The sequence below is a fragment of the Lissotriton vulgaris genome, chromosome 3_1 (genome assembly GCF_964263255.1).
Source record: "Lissotriton vulgaris chromosome 3_1, aLisVul1.2, whole genome shotgun sequence".
NCBI lineage: Eukaryota > Metazoa > Chordata > Amphibia > Caudata > Salamandridae > Lissotriton > Lissotriton vulgaris.
In genome coordinates, this window is record NC_141689.1 from 2030589376 (window position 1) to 2030608520 (window position 19145).

Genomic DNA, 19145 nt, shown 5'->3' on the forward strand with positions numbered 1-19145 from the left:
AAGTAACAAAAACGGAATCAGTAAAGTACTGTTCGGCTCAGAGAGCTGAAATCAGACGTTTTAAAGATGGCGCTCGAAAATGCAGAACGTGAATTCCCGACACTTATCGTGTGTGATTCTCATTTATGCGTCAACTCTTGCAACAATAAGTTGCAGAGCTGGATTGAAAACGATTACAAAGATGACACAGGTGCCACAATAAAGCATAAATTGCTCTGGAACCAGGTAGCTCTTTTACAGAAAGAACTACAAAAGACTCACTTGATACACGCACAGAGTCTTGAACGTGATGGCGTTCACGTTGCAGGGAATTCATTGGCTAATACAGCCACAGCGGAAGCAACTAAACCGGCTTCCGTAGCCACAAAAAAGCGTACAGAAAAATACATAGACGGGGAAACCATGCTGGCAGTAAAAACGACCGTAAAAGGCGACTGTGCAGCACTACCCGTGAACTATCCACTCAATTATGCATACGTAATCGATGCAAACTCTGTTCCTTTTGCTCGAATCCCTGGAGTGGGGGATAGGGTAATTCCAAACAGGGACCGGAGGGGCTTCCTCACACAGGAAGCACATATGGGGTTGGGTCTGAGACACCAAACAATCAGGGACTCTCTGAGAGAATTAGAATCAGAGTACTGGTGGCCGGAAATGAGTGAAGGTATTCATGAGTTTGCAAAAAACTGTGAAGACTGCAATAGAGATCGCAGTGGAGAACCGGCCAGTGTAGTGTCAGAAGCCCTAATAGAAAGCATCAGGCAATCTATCCGCGCTATCAAAAAAGAGAAACGCATCACATTGTACATCATTAAGGCTAAACACACTTAAAAAATGTGGCCTCCAGCGCTCGGCTGACGCCAGAACGGTTATAAAAGATCTGCGAGTCTTTATCGGCACATACGCAATTGCCATGTTCCATTCTGACCAGGGTCCTGCTTTTAGCTCTCGAGCTTATAAGGAGGCCATGGCCAGGTTGCGGTATTCTTGTCCATCACACCCCAAAGGCAATAGTGTGGTAGAAAGAAAAAACCGAGACATAAAGCGATCTATAACAGCGAAGGTATTAGGTTCGGGTGCTGTGTGGGTCAAACATTTAATAAGTGTCCAGATCAGTCTTAATAATTTGCCAAGAAATTCTCTAAAAGGTTTCAGCCCATACGAACTATTGTTCGGAATTAGAATGAGAGTTCAGGACCTCGATAGTCAGATATCAGTGGTACAAGATAAGAAAACAACAGACTTTGATATAAAAGATCGTTTGGCTGTTTTACAGGACTTGAATGAAACAAGAAAATCCTTAAGCAACATAAAGTTAAAACAACAGCCAGATACCACTGACGAGGCACCACAAGCAACAGCCCCAGCAAGGCCTGTCTGGATTCCAAAGATTGGGGATCTAGTCAGAGAAAAAATAGCGGTGAAGAAGGAATTTGGGCCTTCTTACAGAAAAGCAGTACCTGTCTTGGCAGTCACCGGAACAAGATCAGTTGTACTACCACCCCTTGTCAATCGACCTGGTAAAACCACAAGCATGTGGCCTATAATCAACAGTAGGCCCAGTGGACTCCCGAGAAACAACAGAATACCCAAACTTGCAACAATCCAAGAGGTTCAAACTGAAAGACTAATCACATTCGATCAGCCTGCAGTGCACAGAGAAGGACTATGCAATAATGTCATGGAACTCGTGCCTCTTGAGACACAGATTGAAACAGTTCGTCAAGAAACACCAGTCTACAATAATGGGCATCAGAAAGTGCTACCGAAAGACAAATTGAAAGAACAATCCCAACAATTGACAGAACTGCCTCTGGGTATTTCATCGACTTCGACAACTTTCCCGAGGATCAAAGTAACCCCGAAGTGATGCCAGAAACAAAAATTACTTTTAAAGAAAAAGCAACGGAACTCTTTCATCAACTGAAGGAAATCTACCTTATTTCCCCTTGGTTAGAGTTCTGGTTCGGTCTAGGTGTATTTTTCCTTCTGCTTTGGCTCATCATGGTACTTTGTTTGGGAAAATTCATTGAGGGAAAATATAGTACAATGGACACAGCAAGTCAGAACATCAACCTAGTCCTCAAACCACACAGATCAACCCACGTGAAGAAAAGAGAACTGTCAACAGTAAATAACACAGCCATTTCAATACCCGGTGGGGTAGTATGGGAGAAAACTGACTATGAGATCTATGGTCCGGTCGAGATCCTGAAGTATCCTCATCAACTGAAGGTTTCCTTGAGTGACTTTGTAAAACCTAGTACATTCTCTGATGATTGGGACTTTAACAGTATTAATGACATGATGTCTGATTTAGTAATGTCAGCTAGATTCACAGAACATGATTATTTACAAGGTTCGTCTAGTTATGAACAGTTGTTCTGTTATACACATTATGGCGATCATTATTTGCATAAATCTGCACAGCCTAGAAATGTTTTTAAGTATAATCAATGGGAACATTGTGCTACACCACCTAAAAGCAGTTCTAAAACATTCTTTGAGAAATTCAAGTACTTCTCAGGGTTTAACACCAGTGATGCAGAAACGTTTTATTACAAACTGTTAGATAAAACAGGAATGAAAACAATGCTGACAAACACTAAATTAATATATTCAGAAGCATTTTATGAAAAAATGATGACATTTGGTTTTGATTATTGGAAAAATAACATTGAAACAAAAACCATATGGGGTACGAAAGAGTGGCAGGTACAAGGCCTAGAAGCACTATTCAGAACCTGCATGATACCAGAACAAATGATGTTTTTAAATGACACAATTCACCAAACATCCTGTCTTGGCCTAGCTAAGATCAAAGACCTAAACAAACCGTCTATTCCAAAGCCAATACCTGAAAATGCAACAACAGATATTGAGATAGACGTATCTAAAATTTAAAATTTTAACAGAACACATCCTGATTGGAAAAAGTGGTTAATCTGGCCTACAGACACAAACAACTGTCAAGATAGATTCCTGAACAAAACACAGGGGTTAAAAATGACCAGACAAGACCCTAGATACTCCCAGAGACAACATCCAGGGATAGTAACAACATACAGTGTAGGGAAACTCTGCCTCGAATGGCTAGGGTCATCCACACTGGCTGAAATTAAGCAACACTTGTCTTTACTTAAAGATGGTGCTGATTTGCGCGATTTTATTATGGGACCACGCAAACAGGGTCAAAAGCGTTTCATAGCGACCAGTATCTATGCTGCGTACAACGAGGCTTGGAAAGTCACACAAATTGAAACAGCAGAAAAAATACGAGAAATTGATCGTATTAATTTGGAAAAATCACTTTCTGTAGTGGACAATGGGTTAATGACTCTGTCCTCCAGAATATATTCGTTGGACAATATTGTATCCTCTGCCTTTGATATAATAGACAGAGACTTGCTAATGTTACAGCATGGCCAGTTGCAATTACGTTCTATTGTACAATTAGGCTGGACGCTGCAAAATCTTCGTTCAGGCTATGTGCCATGGCGTTTAATCAACACAACGTCATTATTTTCCATTTATAACCTTACTGATAAACAAATCAGCTTGGCACAGAAAGGAGCAGACTATACAATCCTGAGCATCGAAAAACTTGAGAGATTACCATTGACAATGTCAGAGAGTCCTGTCATTGAATGGACAATACACGGAATTATCACTATTCCGATAACAACTTTCCGATTTAAAAAGTGCCTTGAATACATACCTACTGGCCAGTATGAACGATTGGGTAAAGGATATGTTAAGTCAGCATGGAAATTACCATACACACATTCATGCTATAGTGACAGCGACAAAAATGTATTTCTTAGTGGTGAAAACTGTAAACGTTCACTAAGCGGTATACTTTTGTGCCAGGGTATTAATTTACATGAAGCCTGTGAAGGTAATTCTAACAACCTCTCATGCCACCAGCTTGTCACACATGCAACGCAGATAGAGCCCTTCTTTATGCAACTCGCAAATGGGAGTTACATTCTAAGAACGTATCACAGATGTTGTGGCCTTGTTCCAGGGAAAAGTTATCTCGTAAGCGTAACTTCCATGGTCAAATGCTGTATGCAAGCATTGTTCCCGAGCGGGCCTGGAGACATAGAGACTCCCATCTGGCCTCATCTGCATTTCTCTTCTATACGAATTGATACTTTAAGCAAAATTAAGTCTGTGCTTTTGCAGACAACAGTGCCCATCACGTCATCAAAAGAGACGTATGATCTCCTAGTTGCAAGGACAGCTACGGAGGTTCATGACCTTTTATCAACAAATTGCCCCGTGCATTTCGTAGAAATGTTGAGCCAACTCCTTAACATGTCTAGTGCCACAGGCATCCCAGGCATATTTAAGACGATTTTTACGGGACTGGTTACACCATTTCAAGCAATTCTGGGAATCGTTCAAAATTTTGTCCACTCTGTTTTTGGCGGCATACCCCTATTTTTGGGACTTGTAGCAGGCATTTTATTTTTGACCCTGCTGCTCCGATATGGCAAGCCACAGCTCAGACATGACTCCTATGGGAATGGAAGAAACAATCCTAGCAGTGCGCTACTGGGACAGAATAACTAGAGTCCTTGGATTGGCCAGGCTGAGAGATCTAAACATGACCTGGTTCCTTTCATTCAGACCGATATGGCAAAATTGCATCTTACCTGTACTTCGATGTATGCTATGCGGAGATGAGTGCGTGTTGGACACCTGTCTTTCCCTTCCATCAGCAGTACTAATGGATATCGATACTTTGCTAAGTCCGATAACGGCTCACGCATTGTGTTGTCCCCAGAGGCTACCAATCCTGATGACGGCATTTGTTGAGACTCCTGTGCTACGACTAGGTGGTAACAGTGGAGCGAGTGACAAAAGCAACATCACCCAGGTACGACCTTCTGTGAGCATTGCTGATCCAGCCTTTGATGACAGCAATGATTCTCACACCTGCCAAGTTACAGCACTATCGAATTTGGTCGAACTGTCACCTGATTTTGTAGACCAATTCTTTGAGAGCCTGTCTGATATGATGTTCTCACCCGAACAGAAACAATAACTTTAGAGAAGCATTCCGACACACAGCGTTCCCATGAACTCTGAATTCGGCCTTCAGTTTTGAACAACAAAAACTGCTAAAAGCGTTGGAACTCTATTTCCCCGTTCAGCAAGAATTCTTTTTGAATTGAACACTTTTTAATATTCACCTTTTTTTCTGGCACGAAAAATTCTTTGCTTAAAGTAAAACTATTCATAGAGAACAGAAGCTTCTACTTCTATTTCTATGTACATCTAGAGATATAATATTTTACACCAGCCTCTAGCACATTTTACTGCAATGCATTTATATGTGATGAAATTATCTCGCCCTTCTTCTGTATTCAGAGATATTCCATGTGTAATTCTTTTTGCATAATCGTTCATTGATTTCATATGCTATAATTTTTGAATGATTTCTATGCTTCAAAAACGTACAGTACCTAAATTCTCACGTATTACAAATACGCCTGTTTCAAATGCATATATGTATTTTGGGGTGGGCAATGTTACACATGCATCTTATTGCTTTAGTTTTAGTAATTTGATGGACATGAATTCGTAGAGTGGGTGTATCATTCTAATCTAGGACCCTGATCGATACTTTGACCTTATGCCCCTATACGGCTATAAATCCATTTATTCCCTATATTGGCATAACCGTTCAAGTGCAATATTCAGAAACTCGTCTCTGGCCTCACACGAACAGAGCCACATTTCAGAATCGCTTTCTCTGCCACTTCCTTTGCAACCAATTAGTGCAATGACAAAGCAGAAGTTACTATCTAAGATTCCTAGATTAACACTCCGAGTTCTTCAACAAGATAAAAACTCAGCAACCTGGAAATCCCCGCTTGCTATGTTTTGATTAGTAATAGAACTCTAATGAGCACTGATAGACGATCACTTCCTAGTGACATCTTTATTGACGTCTTATGCCCAAAAACTTACGTCAAACAAGGCACCTTTCAGGTATGAATATTACCAACGTTGCCTTAAGCAAACGCGAGCTGCCTCAATGCCATCGCTGCTGACGAAGCTGCTGTTATGCTGATGATACCATAGCTGCTATCGCTACTGCTATCGCGGCTAACTAGTGAACAATGGTGTGGTGAACCTAGGAGCTGAACAGCCGTCCCCTTCAAGAGCCCAGCAGATGCAAGCTGCCCGCGGACGCTGCCCCTCCTCTTCCTCGACGCGCTGAGAGAGATGCTGTCTTTTCTCCTGCAGAGAAATCCAGCTCCGGTGTTTCTAGTCTACCCTTGCGGGTGACTGGGATATCGACACCCTGAAGGAGATACCAGACATCCATCATTCTATTCCAGAGGTATGGTGTTGACTAAACCCTTAGAGAGAATTCTTGAAGCAAACCTTGGCAAAATCAACTTAACTTAAAGCTACTTACTTACTCCCCTCCCAAGTATTAGGCTTAGGTCAGGTACACTGGGGTAGGCGTAGTTAGAAGCACCAGTTGAGTATTTTAGCCTAATGTATATATGAATGTATATATGTTTTATTCATTTTAAACCATTATATGGCTAAGAAACCATATCAATGCTTTTACAGTATTATTTCGCAATACTCATCTTACTGTACATACTTTTTTATAATAACAAGTCTTGCAATTGTGGCAATTCATTTCTCTTGTACGAGAAGAAAGACTGTTCAATAAATGTTACCTTTTATTGAAAACGCCCGTCTCTCTATTCTCTACATATTGTGAAAGTAAACTGCACAACCACTGACTGAGTAAAATAACTGTCTATTGTTTCACACAACCCTAGAGACTGACTCTGATCTGAGGAGCAAAGTTGTCATGTTGCACGGTTGTTGGAAAACTGAATCCCTTCTTGGCTGTGCCAGGGAAGCTGATCACTTCCTATTCAGTCAAGAAAGTTTCCAGTGACCTCTGAGCTAGTTGGTAACAAACCCAATTAAGTTTAGCATAGTCAGTGGAGGCCTGGAAGATCCGCACTTCTACGTCGATACTACTGTTTATGTTATTCCAATGCGCAGGGCCTATTGGGAAAATAGGAACTACACTACAATATCTTCCCATAGGAGCAAGATAGGACATAAAAGTCTGGTATCCCTGAACTCAGAATTTAATAACACATCTTTTAGAAAAGGTGTTTTTTAAATCTTGTTTTTGAGAAAAGCACTTTTAGAAAGTGGCTGTTCTCTTGTCTGACCTTTCTGTATGCCTTGGCTTGTTTGTGAATTGACTGTCTGGTTTGTGAGTGACAGGGCTGGGGAATTCCAGGAGACAGAATGAGTCTGCCCAGTGGTGAATAGGGAGATCTGCATCTAGATGGGAGAGAGGAGTAGCACCTGGGACCTGAATAGGACTGTGCCTGCCACCCACAGTGCTGGTTCCACCCCCTGTGGTACGTCTGATGTCTCTGCCCTGCACTGTGAAAGGAGAGAAGGAATCATGTCAACAAAGTGCTCCAGGGCTGTGCTTTCCCTCCACAATACTGGCTCCACCTCCTGCTGGGCGGCTGACGACCCTGCCCTTCTCTGTGAATGGAAGGAAGAGGCCAGGAAAACACAGTGCTCAAGGAACACGCAGAACTGGTTCAGACCGGGCTCAGGGCCATCCTGCACTAAGGGAACAAAGACTTTTAGGGGTATAAGTACAGGACCCCAGACTACAGCAACTTAGATCATCCTGAAATCAAGAAGGAAACTCTGCCAAGGAGAAAGCTGAAACTGAAGAAGTAAGACTGTCCTGCTGTTGCTCTGCTGTACTCACCTGCGTTTGCTTTGCTGCCAAGGAGAGGGTAAGTACTTTGCTTTGTGCTGTGTCCCCTTGCTTGAAGGAATCTCCAAGGGCCTGAGAAGAGCTGGCTCCATGTTAAGAAGTCCCAGGAACAAAAGGACTTCACCCCCAGCTTCCCTGAAATCTGCTGAGAGAGTTCTGTCTTTCCTAGAGTGCTTGGGCCAGTTGTGGTGCCTCTGGAAGTTGTACCAGTGTGGGAAAGCGGGAAACCAAGATTTTGAAGACTTTCTGCAAGTTTTATCGCATCGCTCGCTTGCAGAGAGCATCCCGGTCAGTGCGAGGATATTCCCGCCACTACGAAGGCCGAGATCGTCGCAGCGCCTGTTGCCTCTGCCAGAGTCATCGCATCCTTCGTTTGCGGGACACACCCGTCCAGTGCGGGAACATTACCATTGCTGCGATTATCGTCACAGAGCCTGTAATCACTGGTTGAGATCGTCGCACCGCTTGCTTGCGGACCGCATCATGTCGCTGCGAACATCGTTGCAGGAAATTCCCGCCACTACGAAGGCCGAGATAGTCGCAGCGCCTGTTGCCAATGGCAGAGTCATCAAATCCTTCGTTTGCGGGATGCACCCGTCCGAGGCGGGAAGATTGCCATTGCTGCGAGTATCGTCGCAGAGCCTGTTGTCACTGGGTGAGATCGTCGCACCGCTTGCTGGCCGACCGCATCACGTCGCTGCGAACATCGTCGCAGAGCCATCGCATCGAGGGGCAGCAAGAGTAGAAGATCGTAGCTGAGCCGCGCATTGTCACCGCATCGGAGATCGTCACTGCCCCAAAGATTGTCGCCTCATCCCTTTTGCAAGCCGTTTCTACGAAACCTGTTCACGGGAATCCACGCAAGGTATCGCATCCCTCCCCCTTTAGACCAGAGTCACCGCAACATGCCTGGTACGTCCAGCGGGGTTGTCGCATCGCCTCCCCAGGGCTCAGGAGTAAGGCATCCCTTGCTTTTCAACGCTACAGCTTTCACTTGGAAATTTTGTCGCATCTAAAGGTACTGTTGACTAAAACGTGATGCAACTGTGGATTATTTTAACGCAACCTTAAGAACTCACTGGACATGTAGACAAGAATATCTGTGTGGGTGTCCTTGGTCTGGGCATTAAGTGGAGTAGAGTCTATCCCAGCAGTAATGTTGGGGTGGTAGTAGGTCCCGGGGGTGCAAGAATGAACATGTGAACAAGTGTGGTAGGGCCAGAGTGGTTCTGGGGCGTATGGGACTTTTGGGTATTTAGGGGATGCCTGCCAGTATCTAGGTCGTTCTTGAGATCTCTAAGCCATCAAATTACGGAGGTTGGATTCCCGCTTATTTGTAGTGCCAGGGAGGAAGGGAGAAAGGGAAAATAGGAGGGGCGGGAAGGGGAAGGGATAGCAGGAGAGGGAAGGGGAGGGTTAGTAGGGAGAATGGGGGAGGTAGGTCATGGCGGGGTATGAGATAAATATGAGTGCCGGTAGGAAGGTGGGGAGGGTATGAGCAAGGGGGAAGATAGGAGAGGAAGAAAGAAGGGAGCGTGTGGTGGGGGCATAGGAATGTGGCTGAGCAGAGGAGGAGAAGCGGGAGGGGAGGGTCCGAATGATGGAGAAGCAGATGAATGTGGAGATGTAAGGGGGTGAGGGGGGAAGGGATGGGATGAGAGACACAGTGCAAGTTGTATACGTCCCAGATATATGAGATGTGTGCGTGCAGTAGGGGGGTTTAATACTGGACACGTCCTTGTCAGTGCTGGTGAGGGGTGACACTAACTCACTGGGCAGTCACCCATGCAGTGCTTCTCTCTTCTGTATCTAGTGGCCTGGCTGTGACCTGGATAAAGTCCTCCCTTGTAGTGCTCTCTACATTGTCACCCTCAATGTGTAGAAAGAGCGCCCTCACCTGGAGGAACCGTCGGATTGGTCTTGGAGGTGGTAGATGGTTCACTCATGAGTGGCCATGTGGAGCATAGCCATTAGACAGTTCTCTTGCGATGGCAGGGTCGGTGCCCTCTATTTTCTCAGGATGCATATATTTGCAGTGGCCAATGCCATGTGGAGAAGGCAGTGTTGTGGTTTTGAGAGTTACAGGGAGTTTTGCAGGTCATGCAGAACAATGACAGTGGGAGTAAGTGGCAAATGCAATGGCATAGTCATATACAGAGCCTGACCCCCATAAGACCATAGTGGATGCACCATCGGGCATTCGCATATGATGTGAGTCATATCTCAATTCGTGTTTGGGCCTCTCCAGCAGTGGCATGCGGGAGAAAACCTCCTCTGTGTAGTTTCGTTGGCGACCAGTGCCAATCGTACAAGATCTTAAATAAGGAAAACTTTAATCTTGTCTCTCGGGCACCTTGGTCGAGGTCCTGCTCTTCCCATTCATCTTCCTCCTAGGAAACTGACAACCAGGCTTGCCATTTGGTACGGAGGGATTGAGCAGGGCATGGGAAAAGAGGTGGGTTGCGAGTACTGCATACAGTCCAGACGTCACCCCTTAAAATTCTTCCCATGTGTGCAAATATTTTGCCATCGGTGAGGTTGGCAGGGACCAAGGGCGTGGCCCTAGGCACTTCCTGAGGCAGTGCTGTAGCTGGTTGTACCTCCAGGCCTGCAGCGGGGGTAGACCAAAATCTTCCCTCAGTCGTGCAAATGCCTTACGGTCACTGTTATGAAGAAGCGGATCCAGGGAGTGGACACCGGCCGCCCTCCAAGTGGGCCAGCACAATGTCTGTCCGGCGATGCGCACGCTAGCATTTCCCCATATTGGAGATTTTTCATGGAGTTGCGGGTGTGAGTCCAAGAGGCAGTGTGTGTGGTGCCAGGCCTTGTGCATGGAGAACAGAACAGGGTAAACGGGGTCCTTTTGTCTGATCCCTGTTCCATAGAGGGCGGAGAGACCCACTCCTGTAGACAATAGGTGCTGTTCTATGTGCATCCATTGTGGTACTTCCGGAGTCTCTGGCAGCATTTATGTCACCTGGGAGAGCTGTAGGGCCAGGGTGAAGTGTTCAATTAATGGGAGGCTTATACCGCCAGAGGAATGGCAGGCCTTCAGTTTTGAAACTGCCTAGCATGGTTTCGAAGAGACCCACACAACATATTTTATCTTGGTGTCAATCAGGCGGAGCGTGGTAAGGTGGACCTGGAGGGGGAGCATTCCGAGGGGGCAGATAAAGCATGGGAGAGTTGCCATACGTATGTACCCTACCCCACATGAAAAGTCCCAACACTTTCCACTTTTCAAAGTCGCTTTGCATCTGGGTGAGTAATGGGTTTAGATAGTCTTCCACCATCACCTCCATCCCCTTGTTCTCCAAGTTGCCCAAGTTTTTGAGGTGTGAAGATTGCCAGAGGAAGAGTAACCCATTTATGGCAGCTCTTGTAGTGTCATCTGAAATGGGCAGTGCTTCACTTTTGTTCCAGTTAATTTTTTAACCGGAGAAAGATGAGAAGTCATTTATAATATGAGCAGTGATGGCAGGTGTTAGACTTGGCATCTGTTGGCGTGTTCTCCCTGACTTTTTGCTTTCTGACCTCAAGGTTTTGACTCTGTTTTTGCTGGTGTCATGAATCTGCGCACTGTCCTTACTGATGATCAGTGGTAAAGTGCAAGTACTACTGTTGTAAAATGTGCTATGGATTGGTATTTCCATGATTGAATTATGTGATTTATGTGTCAGTCCCTAGTAAAGTGCACTGCGAGTGCCAGGGCCATAAATCAAATGCTGTTGGTGGGCTGCAGCACTGGATTGTGCCATGCACGCAAAGAGCCCTTAAGGTGTAACTCTGGCTTGCCATTGCAGAGCCTGTATGCAGCCTGGGGCTGCAATATCGACATGGCAAATGCACACACTTGCAAGTCCCCAAAAATTCCCTCTTCTACATGTGAGTCGCCCCCTAAGGTAGGCCCAAGGTACCCCCATGGGCAGGGTGCATTGTATGTGAAAGGTAGGACATGCCCTGGTGTGTGTGGCATGTCCTGATAGTGAATTACAGCCTACTTTGTTTTTCAGTATAGCAAGGCTACCTGTTCCCCGTAGGCCAGGATGGGCAATTTGAATATAACATCCTATAATCCTAACTGACCCAGGCAACATGGTGGAAAATCGAGTTTAGTATGGATGAACTCAGAATGATAAAATGTATCTTTTAGTGAAGTTGGTTTTAACATTCTGTGGTTGAAAATACCACTTTTAGATAGTAGATATTTATCTGACCTAACCATCCAGCTTGCCTCTGCTAGCTTGTGTATTGTCTGTCTCGTTTGCGAGTGACAGGGTGAGTCAGCACAGGGCTGAATAGACACATCTACACATAGATGGGTGGGAGGAGTAGCACCAGGGTCTGAATAGGGCTGGACTTGCCTTCCACAATGCAGGCTCCACCTCCTGTGGTGCGTCTGAGGATCATGGCCCACACTTACAAAGAAAGAAGGTGCACACTGGCAGAATGCACACCAAACTGGTTTGAACTAGGTCCAGGCCCCTCAGCCTTCAGAGGACAAAAGAATTGCTGATATAAATATTGGGGCCCAGACCCCAAGACATTAGAACTCGCTGGAGTCAAGGAACTTGCCAAGAAAAAGAGCTGGAAGAACTGCCAGGAGGAGTACTGCCCCTTTGCTATGTTGTTGCTTTGTTGGGTTGGCCTGCAGCTGCTGCATCTGCCTTGGGATGTGAAAGGACTGGACTGAACTTTCTCTACTTGTGCTGAGTATCTACAAGGGCCTGAAACCGAGCTGGCCTCCTTTTAAGAGGTCTCAGGTACTGCAAAGACTTTACCAACCTCTGGGTACCGTTCCTGGAACCGCTGTTTCAGTTGCCACAGAGAAGAGAGAACCGCAACCGACTCTGTCACCTACTTCATTGCTGCCCTGATGTCCTGAAGGCACCGCAGGCTGCACCGTCTTGCCCTGCACTGTACGTCTTGTTGTCACCGACTCAGTTTGCAGGATCGTCACTGAGCCGCTGCCTGCACCCCATCGAGAGGCAGCGCAGCCCGCACTGCCTCACTTCACTTTGCTGGCCTAGTCTCACCGACACGATCAATGCTGGCTCGACACCTGTGACAGCCTCATCACGCACAGCCGTCCAGCTCCAGCAGTGCCAATTTCCGCCAACCGGCTCTGTCGCTTGCATTGCAACCTGCCAGCACCGCATCGAGCACTGTTTCACCCTGCACTGCAAGCTTTGGTCTCAACGATACCGTCTACATGATAGTCACGAGCCTCTGTTCACATCGCAACGAGAGTACACCGCACTGTGCACCACTTCCACTTTGCATCGCAGCTGCGACGGATGCCACGAAAGGCTCTGTCACCTGCACTGCAACCAGCCAGTACTGCATCAAGAACCGTCTTGCCCTACACTGCAAGCCTTGGTCTCACAGACGCCGTCTTGACGATCGTCACCAGGCCTCTGCTCGCACCGCAACGAGGACACCGCACTGTGCACCACTTCCACTTTGCATCGCCACGCGACAGATGCCAAGTCCGACTTGCACCTCTTTGTGAGCCGCACTAAGAAAGGTACTGTTAACGAGTCTGTTCACGAGGTTGCTGGCTGGTACTGATGTGGTTAGCTGGAACTGTGAGACTCTGTTGTTTTCAGCATTACAGTAGGCTTGAACCGAGCTACCGACTCGTACAAACTGTGTTTTCAATGTATGTTTTTGACATTTAAAGACATCTTGGGAATTAACTTTTTTAAAGTACTGTATGGTGGATTTTATCATACTTGGTCTTGTTTTAAGTATATAAAAATATTGTATATTTTTCTAAACTGGTGTGGTGTCCTTTCTTAGTGCTTACACTGTATTACTGCTAGTTATGTGCAAATGCTTTACACACTGCCTCTGAGATAAGCCTGACTGCTCGTGCCAAGCTACCTGGGGGTGAGCAGTGGTTATTTTAGGAGTGTAATTCCCTTATGCTGACTAGGAAGAGGGGTACATACTTGGACAAAGGTGCAAGCCCTTGCCAACTAGAGACTCCCATTTCTAACAGCAAGGAACAGTGGAGTTCTGTGAGGGTGAATAGAATGTCATCCACTTAAAGATGCATTTTTGATTCTCCCGCCAGGAGGCATATGCCTGCCACTTCAGCCGATTTGTGTATGGTGGCTGCCAGGGGCTCCATGGCCAGGAGGAAGAGGAGGGGGGAGAGTGGGCTGCCCTGACACATCCTCTTGCAGATTGGAAATGGGTCCAAGATGAAAATTCACAGTTCACCTGTGCTCTTGGGTTGTCATAGAGATCTGTACTTTGGCAAAAAATTGTTCACCCAGTCTGAAACATTCCATTAAATGGAAATCCCACTTGTTGTGATCAAACACTTTTTCCGCATCGAGTGAGAGTTCCAGAACATTGGCCCAAAGGTTTTTGAAGGACCATAGTATGTGCACCAGGGGGTGTAGGTGATCCTGGAGGAGTGGCGGGGTACGAATCCTACCTTTGTGTGGTGGATCAGGGAAGGTATAACTCTACGGAGACGGGAGGCCAGGACATTGGCCAAGCTTTTAATGTTGCAATGTAGCAGAGAGATAGGGCAGTAGCTGCTGCACAGTAAGGGGTGTTTCCCAGGTGTTTGCAGCATGGCTATCACTGCTTTGTTGGACAGGGGGCCCAAAGAGGCCCTTCCGTCTTGCTTCCTTAAATGCAGCATGTTGGGCACCCACTATCCACTCCTCTGCCCAGTGATAGAACTCCTCCGGGAAGCCGTACTCACCTCGAAATTTCTGGTAGGGGAGATTGGCATGGCATGTGTGATCTCCTCCTTGCTTATCTCACCATTGAGGAGCTCTCTGCCCTCGCCCGAAAGGTGGGGGAGGGTTGCTTCTGTGAGTAAGTTGTCCATTTGCACCTCTCCCGACGACTGTCTCAGGGTAAAAAGGGAATGGTAGAACAGAGCATATTCATTCACGATATCCTGGGGCGTGTAAGGGTCTCCCCTTCAGCTGATTGTAGGGCGGATAAGGACACAGCCACTTCTCACTGGCGAAGCTAGCTGCCAGTAGTCCCCCTGCCATTTCCCCCTGCTCGTAGTGTCTCCCTTTCATCCTTTACAGTGCATATTCCGCCCTGGAGGTATAGAAGCCATTCAGGGCCATGCGGGCCTGTTCCAGGGCTCTGCGATGCTATAGAGTAGGCCATATCGTATATAGGTGGGTATGAAGCTGGATGTTTTTCTCCAGGGCCTTTTGCCGACTAGCTATTGATCTGTTCTCTTCTGCCGGGTCCCGCATGAGTTGGCCCCAGGTGGTCACATTTGCTGCTGCTCATAGAGTCTTGCTGGTTGTTAGAGAGGTACACTTGGAGGTGCGCTTTCAGCTGAGATATGCCCTTAGGGGTCCGGTGGCTCTGTATATTCATGTGCAGGTCTAGCCAGTCCTACCTCCATTGACAGGAGGACTGGGGAAAGATCAGAGAGTGCCACTTCTAGGATGTGTGAGTCCCGGACATGTTGTACCATCCTCTGAGAAACTAATAAATAATCCAAGCAGGAGAGTGTGCTGTGTGTCAGGGAGCTGAAGGTGAACTCTCAGTTGGTTGGATGGCATAGGCGCAAGTGGTCCACCAAGCCAGTGTCTGCCAGTATATCGTCCATCAGAGCTCTGTCCACAGCATTACCCCTTATTGCTGGGGCCCGTTTTGTCCAGCACTGGGTCTCGTACCAAATTCCAATCACCCCCGATAAGATATTTTGAAGCATCTATCTCCACCAGAAGGCGATTCAGGTGGTGGAGGAACGATTTTTTTGCTCGGGTCACAGCAGCTCCCAGGTGTGCTGCTGTGAATCACCTTCTCCACCCAGTCTCTGCGTTATTTCTCAGACTTAAGGGCATCCAGGTGCATTTCTTAGAGCAGTGCTATGTCCACCTATTTAGATTGCAGGTAGGAGAGAGTTTTCTTTTGCTTGATATAGTGCATCAAGCTATGGACATTCCACTTGCCCGCGCAGAGTGGGTGGGTGGTATTCATGTTGAAAAGAACGGGCAGGTCGGGCAGTAGCAGGAGGTCAATGGTATATGGGAAAGGTCCTGTGATGTTTTGTGGGGATTATTGGGGGCGTCAGGGGCGGGTCTCGGTCACTGAGAAGGTGTGGGGAGTTGGGTAACCAGGGTGACCGGCGAAGAGGGTAGTGCGGCCTCGGGTAGGGAGGTTCTGGCACAGAGAGAGGGGGGGTTAATGGGGACCTAAGTGCAAGAGAGAGACTTCGGAACGGGCGCGGAGTGTAGGATATGGGAGGTGTCTCTGACCTAGGCAGTATGGGGAGGTGGGGGGAGGTGAGCGGGCAAGAGAGATGAGGGTAGGGAAAAAAGGAAGAAAAGAAAGGGAAGAAAGTAGGAGAGGAGGAGGGGAGGGCAGTTAATGGGGAGAAGTGCTGGTAACAGGAAAATCCCCAGCACACAACAGAGGTGGTATGATCTGGGAGAGATAACGGGAACTGGCCGTATGGCAGGTATGGCCTTGATGTCAGATCCTCAAAGGTGGGACGTGGGGCAAATAGATATGCTAGTGAGTGGCTCTGCAAATTAGTAAACTATATTACTTTGCATGAATCGAATTATTGCAATGTACCTATTTTCTACTTTAAACTTCTGAAAGGAAACATAAGTAGGACATTTCTCAACATATCAATAGATTCCTGCCCAACAGTACAAATACTGCAACAGTTCCACTTATATACAGGGGCCCGTCTATGCCTTTTCGATACCTCTTCAGCTATGACTTCCTCTACATATTTAGCAACCTTCACCTCTTTTGCAATAGGAATACCATCCTTCATCTCATTTCATCGTCCAGATTCATCAACTGCATGCACTAATGTGTTCTCTGGGAAGTAGGTTTCTACATTAAATAAAGACTCAGTACTAGAAGTTTATCTCCGTTCACCGCTGAAAACTTTGCAAAGGTTAGTTCTATTGATGTCTTTTCTTTTGGCTGCTTTTCCTCATCCACAAAACTATTTTATTCTGCCTGTTATCAAAGTAAATATGTTTTTGTTAAAAGCAAAGTACTTATCAACTACAACCTCAACATGTTCCTTTTGTCTGACAGCTTTTCTACTTCTTCATATTTCATTTTAGATTCTGATTTACTCTAGTACGGAACATTCTAAATCTGATTCCCTTAAACTGGCCCTGCCGTCTAGTTAAACTCTGTGCTTTTTTTGTATGTTTTTTATCCCTTTTCCCCTCTCCATGAGAATAGCTGCCTTGTTTATTCATCCAAGCAATCCAAAACTTCATTCATCCTTTCATCCTAAGTCACCAGTAGCCACCATGATTACGCTTCATTTTCTCTCATCCAGTCTTCCACCAAAATGTCCAATCCTTTAATTCAATATCCACCCTTTCTTCTGAACATCCTTTCGACCATCTATCCCTTTACCCACCCACGCACCCATGCACCCTTTCATCCACCCAACCTTTCACTCATATCATTTTCCTTTCTTTTAACCTTCCAATCTAATCATGTTTCCTTCAAGCCATCAACACTCATTATGTGAGATTTTGATGAGTTGCAGATAGAAGAGGCCATAATAACTCAACCACTGCTGCATCTGGTGAAGCTAGGATGGGGTAGTTAGTGAGTATAATAGTAATTGTCAATAAGGAAGCAATTATGTGACTTACCAGTGCCCGTCCCTGCGGCTGCTTCTCCCCCTCTAACTGAGTCTCCTCTTCCAGTGGCACTACTTGAGCAGGCAACACTGTTGGTCTAAGTGGCTATAATAAAACATTATGCAAAATATTTTAGATGCCAGATACGCCTCCACATATTTTTGTTTAATCAAAAGAAATACAAGTGCAATACACCACTACTGTTCGGTAAGCAGTGCATTATCTTCTAATAAAAATATTACTCTGGGCATTTGGTTGGTTCACAATGTTAGACAAGTCAGTTAGAGAAGCCAGCCCCCCAAAAAATTCATAATAGAGGGGCAGAGAGCCATAACCTGTGATGATTATGGATCATGATGACTCAGCCATTGATGCACATTGAAAGGGGAAATAATTGTCAATGAAAGACATATGGTATTGGTTGGAAAATGCAATGGAACCTCATACTATTTTTTCTGCCATGCTGCACTGTACTGGAAATTGCTGGTATACTGTATAAATGAATGACAAAGCACACGTCATTGGAGGGGTGGTCCATGACGATTGCCACTCGCTTGTGAACTACACTGTTGAAACATGAGCAGGAAAAAGAAAGCCTTCTCAACAAACATACATGGTGAATATTATAACACTAGCTTACTCGGGCCTGCAATCTTCATGGTAGACAGAACCAAAAATGTGTTCTTCTTAGTCTAACTCTTGCAGTTCCACAAGATATATAGGAGAGAGGGAAAGATTATCAGCAAAGCAGAAGATAAGTGAACTGGAGAATGGAACCGGGAAAAAGTCAGCTACCAAAAAAGAAAACCATGTGATATAAGGAAAAGAAAGATGATTCAGGTATAACAAAAATGAAACAAAAACGTAGTCCATTGTGCTTTGCACAAGTGGGTTCATATTCCACCTCATCTTCACATGGAAGGAAGAACGCAGGTGAGGGTGTCAGAGCAACTTTGCTTCTCACCAGCAACTTCAGCCACCAGGCGCCAACTCCCATCCTGGAACCCAGCACCAATGTTCCTCTACCCAAAATTCAACCCTCAGCCCACAACAATCATAAAACTCAACATTAGTGAAATAATATTATTAAATATTAGAACTTACTGGGGTCAGCAGGGCCCTTGGCAGCGGCGCTGGTGGTCGGCACCTCCTGGTGACCAACAACTCCCAGACCCTCTGCAATGTCCCTCTTCTTGCCCTTGGGTGCTGATGTAAGAAATAAAGAAGATACAAAAACAGATTGGTGATTCAGTTAATCTCCACAAAATTATTATGACAGGCAAATGCAGTCACATAATTGAACTTCTTAAAACAGATGACCTATACTACTAATTTTGAATCTATCGATTATTGTTGAGTTGCCCATACACATCCTGAAATCCCTATTCCAAATGTCCTCAACAAAAAACACATTTGGAACTAATGTATTGCAGTGAATGATCTTTGATTCTATTCTCATTTCTCATTCTCAACCTCCTTGACGGACCAACTCATACACTGTTAGCTTGGAACTGTACCAGCTACATAAATAAAGTCACAGAGAAAACACTAACTCATGGCTATCACTGATTCACTATTGTGACAGGAGGAAAATGGCTTCTTAATTAATAAGCCAAAACGAGCACCAATGATGAGTATTAGTATGTAGCACTGAGCACTTGCCTAGCTGAAACTAGAAACTGTATCACATAATTACAATATTCTTAATGTAAACTAAATGTAGCTTA